The sequence below is a fragment of the Pithys albifrons genome, chromosome 2, assembly GCF_047495875.1.
Source record: "Pithys albifrons albifrons isolate INPA30051 chromosome 2, PitAlb_v1, whole genome shotgun sequence".
In the NCBI taxonomy this organism is placed as follows: Eukaryota; Metazoa; Chordata; class Aves; order Passeriformes; family Thamnophilidae; genus Pithys; species Pithys albifrons.
The window spans coordinates 107,713,404-107,720,901 of record NC_092459.1 but is presented as its reverse complement, the minus strand read 5'-3'; the positions used below and the strand labels follow the sequence as shown (position 1 = coordinate 107,720,901).

Genomic DNA, 7,498 nt, shown 5'->3' with positions numbered 1-7,498 from the left:
CTACTCCTCTTCCTGGTTGATGTTTAGCATGATCCCGTTATGCACTTCCATAGGCCAGTGATTTTACAAAATAAGCATTGTCTTACCAGCTGAGCAAGATGCTCTTCATCTGGCAAACACATTTGAGCTGCTTTCTATGCCTTCATCACATGAAGTAACTGTACATCCATGCACTGCATCCCCTCTCCCAAGGGTTTGGGAGGTACACAGATACTCTGTCGCAGCAGACCATTACTCTTTGATCTGCCAAAGATCTGAGTCTGTAACAGCAGAGAATTACACTCAACTTTTTAGAGTCCCAGTACTTCACGTATTATTTTAAGAAAGTTGTTCCCAGAGGTAATAAATAACCATAAAGTGCTGCTGCTGCAGAGCTAGAGATTTACTAATAAAGTTAAAATAACACATCAAGGGTTTTTTGCAAGACAGCATTGGCACAGGGCTCTGCTGTGAACCATAAATACATTTCAAGTTCTTACTAAAGTAAAGCTACTGTCAGACCTAGTGTCAGCTGCTGTGAATAGCCATAGCCTGTTGATGCCAATGGAGATACAATGCTTATCAGAGAATTGGCCTCCTCTTGCCTGATGTTTCAAGAAGAAGTTTTTTTTAGAGCTCCCCAGATGCTCCAGCTGAATCTCACAGCTCTCAGGTTGAGCAGGAAAAAGGTTTTTTAGTAACTCCTGAAAGAGATTCAATTAGTAAAAAATGCCAGACTGGAAATTCATGTGCATAGTGCAAATGATGTTGGCACCTGGAGGGATACAAATTGTTGAGGATTTTCCCTGATGACCATTCAGCTCCTGTCCATGGGAACTGTCTGTGTTTCTGGCTAGAGGACAGAATTTGTCACTTGTGATCTGTGAAGGAATGTGCCTTTTTTGTCTTTTTCACATCTTCCTTTAGAAGTGGGCAGTTTTTATTTGCCCAGCTCTGGGCAGCATTGCCAGTTATTCAAGGAGAAGAATAGGGCAGAGTGGGTAAGGGACTGTGGTATCTCCAATGGAGAGAGATCAGCACATGCTGAGAAAAGTCAAAGGGAGAACACACATTTTCTTTGATCCAAAGAGGAAGAAATAAGAAAACCTAAATTTATTGGTCTTTCAAGCTAGAGAGCTCCTTTCTGAAAAGGGCTCAGAAGAAGCATCTGAACTACTTACAAAGTACAAGAAACCTCAGCAACATTATATACTTTGCCATGATGTGAGCAAGTACAATGAATAGAAGCTCAGTCATCACAAGGACCAAATGGACTGGACAGAGCTCAGAAGCTGAAGGAGCAGGAAATGGGACAGTTTCCTTTGAACATGGAGACCTCCTCTTCCAGTAATCTCCCATTTCTTCCAAAAGAGGAGAGGACTGTTTATAAACTGCTCCTGAGTTTTTTCTTCCACCATCTGTTGCTAAGACTTACCATGCTGAGGAGAAGTTCCAGGATGAGGAAAACAGACAGGAAAAGAATTTCTCTCATCTCAGGGGATCTAGAACAATTCTCTTGTGGGTGATCCAAGTAATACTGAATCACCCAGCATAAACCAATGCAGAAGAAAGGGAACGCAGCATTGAGCTGATGAATAATTAGAGAATGCAAATAAGATTAATTCCAACCACTATGGTTTTATGAAAAATAGGTCTTGTCACAGAAATGCCTCATATGAGCTGAGTAAAGCAGAATGAAGGAACCATGTGAACAGAGAAGCACACTGTAAGCTGATGAACTGGCACATCTTAGGAGAATGTGGTGTTGGATGTCATAAAATAGGAACTTGGAGGATACCAGTCTGATGCTCAAAACACTTTTATTCTCACTAAAACTTTTTAAGTAAATATGAATCATTGCTCATAATGTTTGCCATGTTGTTGCTAGTTGGTAAAGAATAAAAAAGGGCAGGGAACAGATCTGCAACAGTTTGGATGATATAAAGAAAATATGTTTGTAATGCATGGAAACAGTATTCTTTCAGGAAAAATATCTTATCTCTTGCTATCAGAAAAGCTCATGTCCTGGGAAACCTTGAGCTAACTGAGGATGTGTTGTCAGGGTAGATCAGCAGCTGAAGAGCTCACAGGACAAGCCCAGATGAGGATGTGGTCTGTGAATTGTGGTCTGTGAATTGTGAATGTAAATACATTCAATTTCTGCTTTATTTGGTTTATCTAGGGCACTTCTGAGTTGTTTTTCCCCTGAAGCAGCCAATGTCAACTTTCATCAGAGACACTGGTTGCAGCAGTCAGCTGGTGTTTCTACCACTGGGGTGATTGCAGTGAAACCCTCTCCACTGTATTTTCCCCCCCCATCCACCTGCCTATATTCATGTTATTTGACAGAAATAACCATTTTTTTATCTTTAATATCAAACCAACTTGAAACACAACCTTGGAAAAATGTTAAAGGAAAGAAAATTACATGACCATGGCTGCTGACAGAGCGTTTCCTTGGGAAAACAGGGCAAAAACCTGTACTCATGTTATATGTTATGTTATTGATATACACATTAAAATGAGGAGGGGTTTTTTGTCTGATTGGTTTTTTAGCCATGTTAAGGACAGCCTACCAGTAGTAAGTAATAAATTAAAAATAATTAAGCTAATTATAAACACTGTAATTCGACAGCGTTGCAACAGTAGCTTTCAAAGGCTTACCTGCTTATATTAGGATTTTAAAATGGAGCCATGTTTTACAGACACAAAAGCAAGGAGGTAGCATTATCTGCGTCTCCTGGGAGGGATTAGGAGAGAGCTGGTTATGGATACAGGATGGTAGGTCTGTAAAGCATTTTTCCAGGGTGTTCCAAGGCTTCCTTCTCTTCAGATACTGACCTTAAAAGTAGATGCAGTTGAATACCTACTCATCTAGTTCTACTGCCTCCAGTATGTACGAGAGATCCTGCCAAAAGCCCTTGTTTTCCAGCCACACATCCTGTAGCAAGGTGTCTGTGCGTGCCTGGGTCTGTGTGTCAGAGCTTCTCTGATGTAGACGCGTTTGCTTGAACCATCTCTCTCATGACAGCTTCCAACTGATTAAATGAACACTACAAAGGCATTCTGATTCTGACTGCTGCAGCCAGGTGTTTTATGACTTTGCTTAGAACTTCTAGTAATTCACTGCCCACAACTTTGCTGGGGAAGCAGGGAGGTGCTGGTGAAAAAGTTAAAAACCAGGAAAAAATTAAAAACCAGTTTTCATCCAAGATGATTTTTCTTAGTGTCTGCAGTTGTCCATACACTTTCCAAAGACAGGGTCACACTGTTGTCATTTGCTTTGAGGACTGTTGGAAGCTTGTACATGATTCATTTGCTACTCTGCTTCCGAAGACACAGAAAGACTACAAATCAAAGAGGGACTTCTAGAGACAAATTGTTACAGAACAAAATCCCCACTTCTCTGCTTGCCCAGCTTTGGTATTTTGACAGTGGCATTTAGCCTGATGTGCTACTAAACTGACATTTCTCACAGTTCTGTTCTCAGCCATAGGGCAGAAAGCAAAGCCTATACCTGTCTGAAGTCTTCCATATCCTCAAACTCCATCATTAGTCAAGCAGTTTTGTACCCAGCAAAGCACTGTGGCAGAAGCTTTGTGTTTGTCTTCCTGCCATTTCCTTGCTCATCCCATTAAATAGTAGGAAGTGCTGAGTACTTCTCCTGCCTATCTGGGTCTTTGCCATGGCTTAACCCAGGCATGGTGACACCTAATGATGGGTGGGGTTTGCCCTGGCACAGACTCTGAGTGGAGCTGCACATGAAATGCCGAGTGTTTACCCGAGCCTGCCTCCATATTAAATCTAACTGCCTTCTCCTGACTATCTACATTGTGCTTTAACTTCCCCTGCAATCCACTTGCAGATAGTTCCTCTATGGCATCATCACAAAGAGGTGGGAATCATCACCATTAACACAGCTGTTTAAACATGATTCACCTGATCTAAACTCACTTTCTAGGTCTCTCCAGAGTCCAATCAAGAGAAATAGGTGTCTCCAAAGAGTAGTTTGACCTAGTCATGGATGTGGCTTTTCTATAACTTTTAGTTTTTAAAGGGTGTTTTTCAACAATGTTGTACTAAACCTTGCAAATGACACCCTGAATGACACTCACTATGAAGAGTGGGACTGTGAGAGTAATCTCTGTCTCCTAGGAGTTGGGAACAATTTATATTAAATAGGAGATTCTGGTGTGTCTAATGAAAGGCAAGAGGGATGGTCTGAGGTCTTTTTTCTTTTTGCACAACCCTGTCCTGGTTAATTGTCTTTAACACTAGATGTTTCATATAACTTAAGGCACAGCTAAGCACAAGCAAACAGATTAAAATAGTAGTTAAACACACAACACCTTGCTTAAATAACTTTTGTAGCTACTTGGTAATACACAATGACTTAAACCAAATACTGAAGGGAGAAGTTGAAACTGTAAATTGCTAAAAACTTTCTTGCAGTTGTTTAAGGCTTTCATGTATAGATTGGGAATGACTAGATACGTTTACACAACACATTTTTTACAGTCTTTGCGTTTATGGCTTTGAGCTAACAGCAGGAAGTTTATGGTCACCCTGTTTTGCAAAATTGCATGGTTGATGCTATTCACATGAGTGGTCAATTTTGAAAGGATTTTTGGCATTACGTTTAGTTCTTTTGCTGTTTAACAAGCTAATTGTTGAATTAACTTTAAAGACTTTATGGTGGCTTTTCTTAAACATGTCTTAAACGGGTCTTTGGGTGTTGCTACAGAGAGACAAAAAGAATTTTCTTTAGTTTTGTTAGCAATCAAAGCAATAGAATTAAAATAATTATAGTGTTTTGAAAACTGAATAACTAATTATTAAATCTTAGCTTTTTTAACTAAAAATCAAAAGCAGATGATGCTATTACCAGCTTTTTCATAAAGTCTTTTAGTCATCTTAAATTTGCACGAAAAGACACTGAATGATTTGACAAATTCATGTAGCTCTAAGAACTAAGGCCTTGAGCTAAAAGCTGTGCTGAAAGCAAAGAAAATTAAAAGCAACTCTACTTTGCAATAATGAATACTTAATACTTATCTAAATCAGTGGTAAGACAGGCATTTAAATTCTTCAGGTAGTTTATTTGGTCCTTAAAGACGCATTCATCAGTCAATACAAGCATCAGAGAATACACATAAACACTGTCATTTTGACAATTTTCTCTTTTTGTAATTGTGCCATAAAACATAGCAACAATAGCTTTCTGCAGGGCCATTGCAGAAGACCAGTTGCACTTGGTGTTAACTACAGCACAATTGTCACAATAACTAAAAACCTCCAATTTAGTTTTCACCACAGACAAAAACTTTTTAGTTGTAATTCATCTATAGTCCATTTTGAAGCAATTTGTTTAGCTACTTTTATTTATCATTCACTCTATTATTTACTCTGTCATTCCCTTTTACTGTCACTTCTTTCCCCCTTTTTATTTTTACAGCTAGTAATTTAAATGCTGCTCTATTTGCAATGTAGCAAGCTTAACTTTAAATAGGAAAAGTACTAGTTAACAATACAGTTAAAGCTAAAAATGTAACTTTATTTTAATGACTTAAACTTTTACTAAATTACTATTACTTTGCTAACTTAATTAACATTTTAACTTTTAACTTATTTTGCTTAACATTTTAGCTTTTTAACAAGTTAAAAAATATTATTCAATTAGGTTAACAAATTAATTTTTTAACAAAAGAAAAAATATTATTTTATTTGCTTAACATCATCATCTATAACAAATGAAAAAAATATTTTTGCCGGCATTGTCAGTGATGCATCAAGTAAAACTTAAAAAACTTTACCAGAAATATAACAATATTACACAACATTATTACTATAAATGGTTATGTTGCATTGAGTTTTACATTCATAAAAACAGATTTTAACTCTTTTAAGTCTTGCAATTCTAGTGTTATTTATGGTAAATATGCATTCTTGTATTTAAAAGAACATATCTTAAACAATTTAATGCTTTATAATTAAAACCATTATTTGTTTTAATTCACTTTTGCACTCTCAAAAGAGCTTGTTTTGAAAATGCTTAAAATTAACAGATGGAAACACATCAAGCACCATCAGGTGTTATGAATTTTGAATTTGAGGGATCAAATTTAAAGCTTTAATTAGTCACTTTAAAGTTCTGTCATCTGATCTTGATTCAGTCAGAGGAACCTTGTTGCTTTTATCCATTGCTGACTTTAACCTGTAGAGACAAAAATAGAAACTTTTTCCTAGATTATTAAATGCTTACAACATTTTATAACCATTTAATAAACACTGAATTAACAAGGGAATCAGTTTAACAGATTTTTCTTAGGCTTTTGTGTTGCTGTCTGAATTGCTGGTGAAAGATGCTGCATGTTGTTTTGCATGTTGTAGTGCAGAACTGTGATCGCAGGGCGTTAGGTGCTTGTGTCCCGTCGTCCCAAAGGCAAACTCTGCTGATGTGTGTTAAGGTCTGTTTAGGCTGCTTGTTTTCTCGTTGACTGACAGGCTTTCGGTTTGTCAGGGGTATGCTGGAACTACAATTCCCAAGGTTCTTTGCGTGAGTACTACATTTCCCATAGCCGTTGCAAGGAACTGATGACGTAATGCAAAGCTTTGCCTGTCCAACTACAAAACCCACAATGCCTTGCGAGACTTGTGCATGACAGAGAGCTCGGTGACGCACAGGAGGGAGCTCACCTCCCTCCCCATCGGAGGAGAGGCTGGCCCCTCCCATCTCAGAGTAGGAAGCCCCATTTTTAAATTACTCAGGAAAAATTCTCTCGCATCAGAAAGCTGGAATACAACTGGAAACAAGGTGTCGCAGCCTCCACAGATGAAAACGAAGCAAAACAGAGTTAAGAGAGCAGTTTTTGGAAACTTACGTCTTTTTGCAGGCTGAAGAGAACGTGTGGAGCTCGGAGACGACACAGAACAAAGCCCACGCGGTGCGATCGGGGCTATACTGTCCTTTGCAAGTACAGATTCGTGTCCCATATTTCGTTCTGTGCTGTCTTTCTTTCTTGCGCCGACTCTGGGATTGTGAGCAATGCAGCGAGGGGCGGCGGGAGGTGAAGGCGGCGATCCCAAGGCAGCGAAAAAAAACAAACTGCAGCAGGCGGGAGTGCCGTGGGGCGGTCGGGCAGCAGTCCCCAAAAGCGGCGAGAGCTGGAGTCGCAGCGGTGGTGGCCCGGGCTGAGGGGGTAAAGAGACGGCAGCAGCTTCCCACAGAGACCAGAGCCGGACCCGCAACGCCAGCTCCGGGCCAGCGAGAACTAGCGGCAGGAGCGAGGGGAAAGCCAGCAGTTGTGCACAACTTCTAAAGGTGTTCCCCCCAGGGTGGCTTGCAGTGGGGGGCTGCGGCGGTGGGAGCAGAAGCCGATCGCGGCTAGCACAGAAAACCGCGGCAGTCCTTTCGGTTTTTACGTTCCGCCACATGTCCCTTGCAAGTTTCTTCTTATTTCTGAGTTCATACCAGAGGTTTTTTCTCATGGCTTCTCACACAAATAACGTGGGCGGGCTT

General features: G+C 39.9%; 1 long non-coding RNA gene across 1 annotated transcript; it reads left to right on the top strand.

Moving 5' to 3' along the window:
* The first annotated feature begins 6,689 nt into the window (after window positions 1–6,689).
* On the top strand, window positions 6,690–6,973 carry LOC139668481 (uncharacterized). Its single transcript, XR_011697067.1, has 2 exons — window positions 6,690–6,793; window positions 6,873–6,973. It is a non-coding gene; the product is annotated as an uncharacterized lncRNA (long non-coding RNA).
* Window positions 6,974–7,498: the final 525 nt, after the last annotated feature.